The sequence below is a fragment of the Grammomys surdaster genome, unplaced genomic scaffold, assembly GCF_004785775.1.
Source record: "Grammomys surdaster isolate TR1022 unplaced genomic scaffold, NIH_TR_1.0 194, whole genome shotgun sequence".
NCBI lineage: Eukaryota > Metazoa > Chordata > Mammalia > Rodentia > Muridae > Grammomys > Grammomys surdaster.
In genome coordinates, this window is record NW_021604639.1 from 8,672,945 (window position 1) to 8,686,683 (window position 13,739).

Below are 13,739 nucleotides of genomic sequence, written 5' to 3' on the forward strand. Positions count from 1 at the left end.
GAGAGAGAGAGAGAGAGAGAGAGAGAGAGAGAGAGAGACAGAGATTGATTTTTAAATAGCCTAAACCAAAATATCCTTTGACGTTAAGGTTACACTTCTCCAATAGATTAGGAAGAAGTTGCTATATAGAGATCCTAACAGAGAAAGCTGGTATGGTCAAGTCACAGACTCTGATATATTTTGTGTGAAAAAGTGTTGTTTGGTTAGTTAATTTCTTTGTTTGGATTTGCTTATTGGTGGTGTTGGTCGTTGTTTTTGTGGTAGTGGTGGTTGTGACTTCACTGTGTAACCCAGCAGGCCCTGAATCATTCTATAACTTGAGCTAGCCTCAAACCCATAACAATTCTCCAGTTTCATCATTTCAAGTACTAGAATTACAGCTGGTAACCACTACATCCAGCAATGATGCTGGTTTATGTGGAGAGTTAATGCTATGCAGCCATGTTTATTAGAAAAAATTTTGGAAAATATTTCTGGTGCCTACAATGTTCAGCCCTCCACTATTTTGAATGTAGTATGACAAAACTTTTCATGTTAGCATCTCCATAGTTTCTTTGGGACTAGGAAATTGATCAGATAAAAAGTTTAGACAAACAACAGTGAATACATACTTCCAGCCCTGAGGCAGGCAACTTTTCCTGAGAGAGAAGGAATTGCATAGGAACACAGACCACCACAAACATGTGCTTAAGTCACTAGGATGCTTGCAGGTACTAAAAGAAAATGGCTTAAGTGTTAGCACATATAATCCATACCAGACATTTTCATTTACTTATCTGACTTTGTAAACCAATAAATCAATGCTTTGGAACAAGTATTTATAAAACATGTCAATATTTTGCTCTTAAAAGAAGGACCACTACAGAAGAGCTGGTGGACTGGCCAGCTCAGCTACCACCCAGGCCCAGATCCAGGGCTGTGAGTTGACTCATTTCAATACCTACCTCATCTGTGATCTGCTCAAGCACATGAAGGAAGGTAAAAGTGGGGTACCACCCTGGGCTACATAATGAGTTCAAAGTTGAGCTGCACTACATAAGATCCTGGATCAAACAAACAGAAGTGCAAAAAGATGCAGTAGCATGCCTGAGAATTGTGCAAGATTAAACCAACCTACCAACACAAACATGAGGGGACATATGAGCTAATGATCTACTGATGGCTGGAAGAGAAATTCGATTTTCTTTTTTTTTTTTTCTTTTCTTCTACATTTTTTTTGTTGTTTTTTTTGTTTTGTTTTGTTTTGTTTTTCGAGACAGGGTTTCTCCGTGTAGTTCTGGCTGTCCTGGAACTCACTCTGTAGACCAGGCTGGCCTCGAACTCAGAAATCCGCCTGCCTCTGCCTCCCAAGTGCTGGGATTAAAGGCGTGCGCCACCACCGCCCGGCAGAGAAATTCGATTTTCATTAAGGCTCTGTTCCCTGGTAGGTTGACCATGCTACAGTAGAAGAACCCACATAATGAACATATGAGTGTCGCTAATGTGACTCTAGGGTTTATTTTTTTTTAAAGATAACAAAAATTAAAAGGATATTTGAAAGGTAAGAATCACAAAAATGTGGTATATACATATAAAATTCTGAAAGAATCTGTTAAAAACAGGAAAGACAGCAGCATAAAATCAAGTATAGTCTAAAATATAGACAGTTGGACCTTCTGCTCTAAGAGAATGTTATAGTAATGAAAATCAAAAACTGAGTAAGGAATAAACATTGTAAGTAATGGGATAGTTATTTTTCAAATCATTTGATGGAAAAGAAATATATGGGACAATCATCTCTTTTCTATAACAGAACTGTTAGGATGAAATGCTACTTCTACCTTTAGAACAGAAAAAAATGTATACAGGCCTGGAGAGATGGCTCAGCAGTTATAAGCTCCTAATAATCCTGCAGGAGAACCAGAGTTCAGTTCTTAGCACCAGGTTGCACAGCTCAAAATCTCCTGTAACTCCAGCTTTGGGAGATCTGATGTCCTCTTGTGCACCTGCACACATAGGTACAGACACACACACACACACACACACACACAAAGTGAGATCATGCACATGAATAAAAATAAAATGAATCTTAAAATTAGTAAATAAATATGGGAAGAGACACACGTTGCCAAAATGGGTAGCATCTCCAAAATATACCAAGAACCTTTCCTCTTAGAGGTATGAGAGATTTTCTGCTTCATGTGGAGAAAGAAGAAATAGAAACACTCTCAATGTCATAGCCACTAACCGTTAATATAGAAGAGAGTGAGAGAGAGAGAGAGAGAGAGAAGATGGATGGATACCAGGAAGTCCCCTGGACAGCCTTAAATTCGGTTTATGGAATACTTAAGAAGTTTTATTGAAGAGACTAATGATGATAACTGAGAAAATGACATGCTTTTCAGGAAACTGCTGCGAAAGCAGAAATCAATGGCAGGATGCTCAGTCACTGCAAGCGGACGGGTCCCACTGTTGCAGAGGACACAAACGAGTGGTCACATTCCCAGTTGGATCGTAGAAAAACTGCTACAGCTAGCATTCCTACAGGGATTGCTAAAATATTGCTTTAATTATGTGTCTATGTGTGTGAGAGAGTATATGTTTGTGTATATGAATGTGGTCTCCATGAAGGCCAGAAGAGTATCTGCTGGAGCTATAGGAGGTTGCGTGCTGCCCAACTTGGTGCTCGGTTCTCTGCAACAGCATTATGTGCTCTTAACTGGAGAGCCATCTCTCCAGATTCTACTACACAAAATTTAACAAAATCTGATTACCCACCCTTGCAAATTGAAAGGTGTAATTCTTAGAACAAAATGCCACACACATATATGACTCAAACTTTGCAAACAAAGGACATCTAAGGCACGACTCCAGCCCTATATTCCTAAATTCATGCCACATATTTGAAGTAAAACATTTAAAGATGCAGTATTGGGAGTTTCACATGTTTTCTCAATTTCTTCAACTGCCAATGATTCTAGGAGAAGCAGTAAATTACAGTGATGTTACCTCTTTCAGAGGTCAAAGTCTGCTTAGTTTAGACAATTCATCAAATATAGCCTTGGTGACTTGGATACCATTAGACTGAAGTCCATATGGGTAGGTTTAGCTTTACAATAGAAAATCTTACCTTATTTCAAAACTCATCTTGTGTTTTCCATCTTCTCAAGCCAAGATATGTATAAGTGCTGTATATCACAAAGCAGACAGTACCTGTACTCCAAGAGGAAGATTTCTCTAATACGTGTGTCCATAGCTAGTCATTGCCTAAGCCTACTCTCTGCAATAACTGGAGTCCCTCTCTGCCATTTCCCAGTCAAGCTCATACTCTAACACAAAGATTATGACTCCATAGTGTAGTTAAAGGTTGACATGTTGGCAGTGTTAATCTGTATGACCCCACGCCTGATCTCTGCCCATCACCCTTCTTGTCAGCCAAAAAGACTAAGGTGATGCAGCACTGACCACAAAGATCACCCATCACCATTTATAGAAAACACCACTGATAAGTTTTATCAACTTATACTGTAGGTTGAGTTTATAATCTTTTAAAGATGATATGCAGATATTGTTGCTTTCCCATGCATAATGTTTCCCATGAGTCTATTAGACAATGAAAAGATAAACATAGCTTGAATTACCCCTGGGATCTTTTTGCTAATGAACCGTACTTCTTTATTCTCAATGATCTGCAGCCACCCTCGTCACTCTTCCAGTCCACTGCCTAGAGCAAACATTTGACCTTAACATCTCAGGCTTGCAGCAGCCTCTGTGCTAACACCATCTCTGCCAGAGTCTAATTGGGACTGTGAGATACTGCCAAGCCATATTTGATAATATGCACAGTAAATCATCCTCTCTGAAAGTCAGCATGTCAAGTATGTATAGGCACATCTGTTTTCACAATTAATCTACTTTGGGAAATATATTACACAAAAAAGACAAAAGGTGAGTTAGAAAGTTGTTTTTAAACATGAATTTTCTGAGAAACACCAAGAGGAGGGGAAATGGGGAGAGAATAAAGAAGAAAGGAAGAACAAAAGAGACAAAACAGAGAGGTAGAGCTCAGCCTATTTCCAATTATTCCCCTTAGAAGGATCTAGCAGAATGATAAAGTCCCTCAGCACAGACTTGAACAAGGACACCTACATTTTAAAAGACAAGAACTAAGGATCTAATGTAAAAAAACAATTTGCTCTTTTCTGCATTCATTTGCAGAATCAACAAAATGGAGAACACCCATGGGCTCATTCTCCACAGAAGCCGCTGAAAGACTGACTGGTCACTGCAGAAGGCCCATGGGGCTCCATGAGAGACCTGAAGCTGACAATTGCCAGTGCTCTGATTTCATCATGGCAAGAGACTTCACCTCTTCCATTAAAGACAGAGGTCACCCTGCAAAGAGCACACAAAACTCAATACTCCAGTGCACTATGGTGGACAAGGAAGACTTCTCTACCCTTAACCCCTCCCTACTCTTCTCTACCCCACAGTCAGTTTATTTTTCAATCTTCTGCCATTAAACTTCCAAGAAATATCCTAGAATCTTACAGCTCATCAGGGATATGGCATTCAAAGTAAACACTGTTGTGGTCAGCCTTCTAATTATAAAGTCTCAGAGACTCTAAGAAACACTAGAAAAAGAAGTAACAGGCAAACCAGATAATACAGAACCACCCTAGTTCAGCTCAGATCATTTAGGTGCAGAATAACCGTGGCCCTGTCTAACACAGAATGATGAGGAATATGTACTGGGTAGAGGAAAGGCAAAGATCTTGTCAAACAGAGATGACAGTGAGAAACAGGTTTCACTTCCAGCTATAACACCTTCCTAGATGGGTTGTGTACATGAAATCCAACTCTATTCTTAAGAGTTTTATGATATCTTACCTCTTTATTATAATAGACACAAGGTTCTGAGAGGTGTGTGGTAAGATACACTTGAATTTATTGTATTCAGGAAGGGAGTGGAGGTAGGGAGAGAATCCTGGACTATAAAGTTTGAGTCCAGCCTGGGCTATATAAGACTGTGTCTAAAAATAGAAATGGGGAGGCTAAGTGAATGTAAGCCATAATTACAACAGATCTTCATGCTTAAGTTGCATACATTTGTGTTTTGTTACCAGCTATGCATGAAGGCTTGTACTAGAACTATTGGAGCTTGTTCTACAGAAGAAAGAACTGTAAACATGAAGGAAAGTGGCTGGCAAAATGATTTAGTGGGTAAAGGTGCTTACTGCTAAGTCTGATAACCTGAGTGAGTTCAGTCCCCAGGAACCACCACCAGTTGCAAAGGAGAACTGACCTCCACAAGTTGTCTACTGACCCCTCCACATAAATGTGGGATGAGTGTACCCATACCCATTTTCATAGATGATAGATAGATAGATAGATAGATAGATAGATAGATAGATAGATAGACAGATAGATAGATAGATACCTAAACATTAGATCAGACTGATCAGGTTCAAATCAAATCCTAATATGACTACTAGATTTGCTCTTTCAAAATCTTAGCAGCTCTGATTCTCAGTTTTCTCATCAATAAAAATGGAGTTAATAGTACCTTTTAGTGAATGGGTTGTATGAGAATGTACTCAATATTCAATAATGATAGCCAATATGCCCAGCCTTCTGGTTACTCTCTCTAAACACTCTGTCCCATCTTCCTTCAGTCCATCAACTCTCTTTCCCCACAAATCTTTTTCTCATATTCATGTGGTTTTGTTTTGTCATGTGACCCATTGAGTTTAACCAGTACATTGGTGTGACTGCACATTTCAAGCAATGCTTGGGAGCCTGGTGGACTTTAAGACAATGACTTTCTCTTCCCTGGACCTCACCAGTAGCTAATCGCTGAGTGTGCAGAGGGTGTGAAATTGAACTGTGGTCAATACAGAGACTTAGGGATGCTTATAGCATTGATAATAAATGACAATTGAGTGCTCAGCCCTAATTGGGACATTTATGCCATCCTTTCTAAGGTTCTGGGAGTGTTTCAGAAAAAATATAAACACTGGATGATGCAAGATGTCACCCCATGGCCATGACAATATGGATATTTCTTTTTTATCGGATATTTTATTTATTTACAATACAGATGTCATCGCCTTTCCCCATTTCCTCTCCCTAAAGCCCCGTATCCCATCCCCCCTCCTCCTTTATGCCTTTATATGATTTTGATTACATTCATGTATTAAGGTCTGGTCTAGGTTGAAGGTCTAGCAATATAATAGATGCAAATCGTCAAGGAACAAGCAAGACAATAAACACAAATAGTCAAAGAAGAAGTAAGGCATTAAACCCAATTATGTGAAAACTTCTGTGATCACTGTTTCTAAGGGCTTATCGGGATGACCAAAATATCTGAGCCTACTTCCCTGTCCTAGACGCAGGTCATTTTCATGTCTGAAGCCGACTTCCTTGTTCTAGCCTAAAATTTAGATTCCTGTATGAAATTACTTCTTTGTTCTAGCTCAATATGGATACTTCAATCGTGATCTTACAATGATTCTGCTTGCCTGCACAAGATTAGGCTTGTCACCAGTAAAGCGTAGATGAGGAGGGGACTGTATGCTAACCTACTCAACTATTGGAGAGTTGTGGGTTCTAGAGTAGAGATAGTCAATGTCTGAAATCTTGTACCCACAGGTGAGCCCAGGAGGCTCCAAAGAATAATTCAAAACTCTTGATTCCACAGATGGCCCTAGTTAAACTCAGTGGATCAAAAGATAAAACAAAAAGACATGACTGTTAAAAGGAGATTGTGAAGCTGAGGATTTGTTGACAGGGTGGGTGGAAGACAGAAAAATTTGAATGGTGAAAGTAGCCATAATGCATTATAGACATGTATGAAATTGTCAAAAAAGGAAATTAGTAAAAGTCATGTAAATATATATATACAAAACTAATGACAGTCAAAAATCAGATTTCTTGTCATCATAAATTTGAATGCTGTCTTTATGTAAAAAGTGTCCTGTGTTGACAACTGCCCTGGTAGAGTAAACTTTAGAGAATTATTGGTAGTGGAAATTTACTCTACAAAACTATAAACCATCTGAAGAATGTTGAGAGAATATGGACTCAGCTGTAATTCTCCCCTTAAGGCCATCGGTCAGCAATGTATACAGCTCTTCAGAAAGAGAATCAGGAAAGAAAATGTTAGACAAATATCCAAGATATGTGTGCTCGTCTCCAGAAATGCTAAAGGCTTGGCCTGCTTCAGCTAAAACGTCATTAGAATGTATTATGTTGAACTTACTAGAGCCTGTTTGACCACAGTCCTGAATAAATCCATCTCTTCAATGTTTAATACCTGGGTCATTTTTTCTATTGTATTTGGTGTCTTGGTTGCTATGTACAAAATAAAAGCACATGTTGACATGGATTTGATTAGCATCGCTGATGTTATTATGTCTCTGTTGCCTAAATATTTATTGATTGTAGTGGAATATATCAATTACTTCTTTTTCATCATATTACTCAATCTGATGGGTGGTGTGTGTGTGTGTGTGTGTGTGTGTGTGTGTGTGTGTGTGTACAGATTAGGTGTCTTCCTCAGTCTTTCCGCAGTTTACTTCTTGAAACACAGTCTCTCACTGATCTGGAGATCACTAATTTGGATGAACTGGCTTCTCAGGAAGCCCCAAGGATTCTCTTATATCTATTGAATACATTTAGGAAATTCTGACCAAATAAGTGAATGGCTCCTATACTACAAAAGCAACATTACACACTTGGATTCTATAGAATAAAAAGAGAGGAGATCTTCAAAGTAGCCTGTGCTGTGGGAAGAATGAGTGAAAGTAGAAGCCTGAACAGCAGTAATGTAGCTCAGAAGAAAAGGCTTTTCAAATGTTTTTCTTTTTCTTCTTGCCCTTGTGTCTATCTCTAGTCCTTCTGTGTTACTACAGTTCTCCTTACTAATGAGGATGAAGCCTGTGTACTTTAATATGTTCATAAGCATCATGTTCTCCTGAATTTGCAAGAAAACACAGAGAGGAGAAAACTAGAAATGATATTCTAATGAAAAACATCTGAAAAATGAGAATGTCTATGAGAAAAAGGTTAATATTTGATAGAGACAATTTCCTAACATCTCTATTTGTGAGTAAAATAAAGTTGTGACCTAAAATCTCACCATTGCTCACTGCCTTAGTCACTGTTTTATTGTGGTGAAGGGACACCATGACCAAGGCAACTCTTAAAAAAACAAAAGCATTGAAGTGAGGACTTATTTACACTTTCAGAAGTTTACTCCATTATTATTACATCAGGGGCATGGCTGGAGCATGCTAATTACATCCAGACCTGTAGACAGCAGACAGGAAGTGATCCCCAACCTGGTGTGGCATTTTGAAACCTCAAAGCTCATCTCCAGTGACCCATTACCACATATCCTAATCTTTTAATCCTTCCCAAGTAGTTCCACTCCTTGATGACTAAACATTCAAATACAGGAGCCTATGGGAGCCATTCTTATTCAAACCATCATAATCATTATATTTCCTTTGTTTTATATTTTCCTGTGTGTGTATTAATTTAAAAGATATTCACAAAAGAGTATCCTAGTATTAAAACAATGCTGTTAAGAAGCACGGTGATTTTTCCTTCTATCCACCTTAAGCCCATTAATGGGCTTCCCAACAAAATACAGATGAACCATAAAAAAAATAAGCAGAGCTTGATAGCATGCATAAATATATTTATCATCTAATACTTCTTTCAGAAATGATCATGTTGCCTTATAAAAAAACAAGTGAAGTCAACAGGTGACACAGAAATTCATATGTACTATTTTTCACACACAGACACAGACACACACACGAATGCATACATGCATGCATGCACGCACTCACACACACAAATGCACATGAACAATCAAGATATACTCATGTGTGATGTTATTTTGAAAATACCCAAAAGAACGAATTTAAAAGGCAGAATGATTTACTTCGGCTTCTGAATACAGGTTCTGGTCCAAGGCCAGACTGACCCATTGCTTTAGGCTTAAAGTGAAGCAGAGTACCATGGCAGTAGGAGCTAATAAAAGAGGCTTTTAAACTAATGGTGGCAAAAAAAAAAAAAAACTACTGAAACCAAGAAGAGGCCAGGGCTGTGATGTATCCTTCAGAGCCCTACCTCTAGAGACTGCTTTCTCCAGGTAGACTCCTCCGCCACTGTTCTATTATCTCCCAAGGATCCATTCACATTTTCAATTCATCAGTGGACTAAACCATTGAGAGTTCAGCATCTCACAATCTGATTGTTTCCAGAAATATCTTCACAGACACACTCAGAGGTGTTCACTGCCAATCTGCTAAGTGTGTTAAAAATCCAGGCAAGTTGAAAATCAAGTTTGTCCTTCACACTAGAAATAAATATGCAATTCTCAAAGATGTGGCTCAGAGTTGCAGATGGCACATGGTCTTCAAGAAGCAAACTGCAGATTTCAGAGGAATAATCAAAGGGTAGAGACTTCAGAGAACCAAGATTTGCATGGAAGCAGATGTCTGCTAATTGTATAGATGCCTCTGGTGCTGGCTCGAGGTGAAGAAAGTCAAGCATTTTTTCAATGATCAACCTGAGTCCTTTGAGGCAGAAAGAGGAAGCATGCCCTTGCCTTCATACATCTGTTTTTTGCTTCCAGCCAAATTGGAGATGAGCAAATAGTTTTTCTTCTCTTCTATCAGCTTCTCTATTGCATTCTGTCCTTGTTTTGGAGTGTTATCTCTCCCCTTTACACTGCTCTTTAGAAAATACCTCTAACTGTTGCAGATGTATCAATAGCTCTACTAGTGGGGGATTATCAAGTAGGATTTGACCCCAACCTGTGTGTCAGCCTGCTGAATCTCTGAGCCCTGGGAAAGAAAGACCTGCAGCCTATTCAGTGTTCTGAGGACTCCACATAACAGGAGGCTCCCTTCTCTATATTATAGAAACCCAAGTTCTTTCCACACTTCTTCCTCTGTTTCTTTTGTGAAAGAAAATGACCCTTTAGCTAAAATGTAGACCCTGTAGTGCAAGAAAAACAACATCTGGAGCCCTAGCCAGAAGCAATGCAAGTCTAAGCAGGCTTGGGTGTCCAGTGGGTATCAACCTATGCGATCTGGCATGTGGCACAGCAAGCTGCCACCAACAACATATGTTTACATGCTAATGAAAGTCTGGCTCATTTAGAATAAATTTGCATCCATCAAAGTCCAATGAGCAGAATGTTTTCTTGTGTGGGAAATGGCCTGTGGGATTCTGGGGAGACTGTGAACTAAGTTATCTGTTCAACTTCTAAGACATTCTAGAGTTGAAAATATGAACAGGAAACTGCTGAGCTGAAAGTCATTTGTTGTCATCACAGATCCCTACAGTGGCCTTGGGTGTAATCCAAAGTCTCACTCTTAAAAGTTGTATTGGAAGAAAGGGAAAGCAGAGCTGAGGGAAGGAGAGGTGGTGGTAATGGGGGTTAGATCTTTCTGTGGGAGGATACAGAGGAATTCTGTTCAGCGTCTAATAAAGCCTGATTTTCCCTTGCTTTTACAGAGTCACTTCCCATCCCTGAATCTTAGCAGCTTTATCTGTAAGCAGAATGTCCTAGGAGCTTTAAAGTCACTCCATCTGCAAGAATCAATAACTCCCTTGAGTGAGGACCAAACACTTTGTTGCAATAACTTAAGAAAACTAGATTTATCTCTGAATCAGCCAAGGTGCCTCTAGAAAACATCACATATAAAGGGACAATTAAGTCACTTAGCTAATTCTTTAGAGATGGACGGGCAGAGTTAAAGAAACATGAGAACTTCACCCACACAAATAGTAAAAGAAAGCCCTAGAGGAGCTAGGGGACTGCTCACAAAGACAATATACGAGGCTAGGAGAGATGGGGACATGACCCCCTTTCCCTCATCACCTTCACATTCTGCCTGTGCTGGACTCATACCAGAAGTCCCAATCAAGAGAGCCACAGAATCCTCTTTGCCCTAGAGACAGGTAGACCATGGGGCACCCCAAAAATCACTCATCTCTCTTTCAACATTATCTTATTGATTACCATAAGAATTTTGATGAGAATAGTTCAAACATTATTTCTATTTCCACAGCATATTGCCTTGCATAGGATTTTATTTTGCAGTGCTCTGGGGATCATGACAGCATAGGGTTGACCTATTCTGCAAGCTTACTTGTTGACTGTGCTCTCCATCTTTCAGCGACATGGCAGCTGTAAGTAGTTTTCTTTGCTTTTTAATCATCCTAACCTCTATCCTTCATTCCTTAAGCAACCAATAACCTTTTGTACACAGGGAAATTAAAGGTGATATTAGTACATTGTGTAAATCCAGGTGGACATCATCAGGCTTCAAGAAGGAGTGAAGCGGTCTCTGAAGAAATGCAGGAGCTTCAGTGATGTTATCTGTGATAATGTGGATGGTATCCTCCAAAGTCACATGGTAAAGCTCTAACCCTAAATATCTAAGACTGTGTCATACTGAGAAACAGTGTCTTTTATGGAGTAATTAAGCTAAATTGAGGTCATTAGGGTGGGTCCCATCTGAAAGAAGACTGCTACTAACAAGCCAAAAGACAGGTCTCCAGAAATCAGTCAACCTGTCCAACCATTATCTCAGCCTTCAGAACCACAAAGGGCTGAAGAGACAGTGTAGTCAGTGAAGTGCTTGCCTTGCAAGCACAAGGATCTGAGTCCGGTGCTCAGAACCCAGGCTTAAAAAGCTATGTGTGATGGTGAATACATAATCCCAGCTCTAGGAGGTAGATAGATTTATGCTGAGGCCACTGGCCAATCAGTCTAGCCTAATCAGTGAGCCCTAGATCTCAGTGAAAGATCCTGTGTCAAATAACTAGGATACAACATCTGAAGGATGACCCTATGGTTGTCCTTTGGCCTTCAAACACAAAGCTCATGAGTATGTACATACCTACACAACACACATGTATATGTGCATTGCACACACATACACACAACACACACACAAGCACACACACTATGAGATAATAACTCACTATTTGAGTTTGTATGACATCTCAGAAGGGACAATTTATTATTATTGTATTCACAAATTCAACTTCTAATTTCCATGTAACTGGCAGGACTTTATATGGTGTGTAAATCTCCAATGTGTTATGCATGTTAAGAGAAAGAATTGGTGATCTAAAAGAGATCTGCACAGGAATTAGCAGACACTTTACAGGAGGAAAAGACAAAAGAAAGCAGATGCCCTACAGGAATAGACTACTGCAGTCTTAGTGTATGGGCAGTGACTAGCATTAAGCTTTACTCTCATGCCATTTTGCTATATATTTTTGTCTAGGACTTTTATACATCCAGGCTCAAGTATATTCTATTTCCAAGAGTTAGTGTGATTCTGACTCTCAGTCCTGCCTCCCTGTTGCATAGTCCAACCCAAAGAGCCGGTTAATATTTCTGGGTGTAGGACACTATTGTGGATGCCAGGAAGTACTTGTTGACAGGAGCCTGATATGGCTGTCTCCTGAGAGGCTGTGCCAGAGCCTGACAAATACAGAGGCAGATGCTCACAGCCAACCATTGGACTGAGCGTGGGGTCCCCGATTGATTAGTTGGAGAAGGTACTGAAGGAGCTGAGGGGGTTTGCAGCTCCATTGAGAGAGCAACAGTGTTAACCTGCCAGACCCCTGGAGCTCCCGGGGACTGGACCACTAACTAAAGAGTACACATGGAGGGACAAATTGCTCTGGCCGTATATGTGGCAGAGGATGGCTTTGTTGGACATAAGTGGGAGAAGTGGCCCTTGGGCCTGAGTGGGTCTGATGCCCCAATGTAGGAGAATGCAAGGACAGGAAGGCCGGAGTGGGTAGGTGGGTGATGGAGAGACAGGGATAGGGGAGATGGAATAGGGGGTTCCAGAGGGGTGACCTGGAAAGGGATAACATTTGAAATGTAAATAGAGAAAATATCCAATAAAAAAAGAAAAAAGGAAAGAGAAAGAAAGCAAACAAACAAAAATGTATGGATATATAATTCTGGTGCTTCATTCCCATTACTAGCCATCCTTGTTCCCTAAGAGTTTGCCTATATGCTACAATCTATATGTTTTTGCACATTCACTCTTTAATTCCTCCAGTTAACAAATCTTCCCCATTAGAATCTAAGCTCCTTTAAAAGCAATGGCCATATCCATCCTGTCTTCTATACGCCTAGCAGCCCAACTCTATGCCTACAGCACATTACACATAATAATTTTTAATAAATTCAAACCAGGTTTTAGACTTTCACAAGATTGTATTAGACAGCACTGAATATGGCACCATTAGTCAGGTTCGTCAAATTTTCTGAATCTAAGTTCTAGTCTGGAATTCTATCTCAGTGTCTGAAAACATTAGCCTTGCCCTTCCTCAATGGATCAGAGCTCACACTTCATCTTCATACCCACAATTAGAAAGATTCATATTCTGAAGAAAGCTAAATTGTTCATTTGTGTTAACTCAGCACTTGGGACCAATAATATCATGGAGAGAAAGCAAAGCTACATTTTGTCTTGAAAATGAGCCCTCAGTTGCTGCCTGCAGAACAATTCTATGCCATTGGGACGCAGGCTCACTGTCTTGTTCAAAAAAAAAGAAAAGCTGCCCTTCTCAACTAAACATATTTGTACATGATGCCACTTATATGTTGCAGTTTTGGGCAAAAATTGGGGAAAATTAGAGATGGCTGAAACAACGAATGAAAGAAAGAAAGAAAGAAAGAAAGAAAGAAAGAAAGAAAGAAAGAA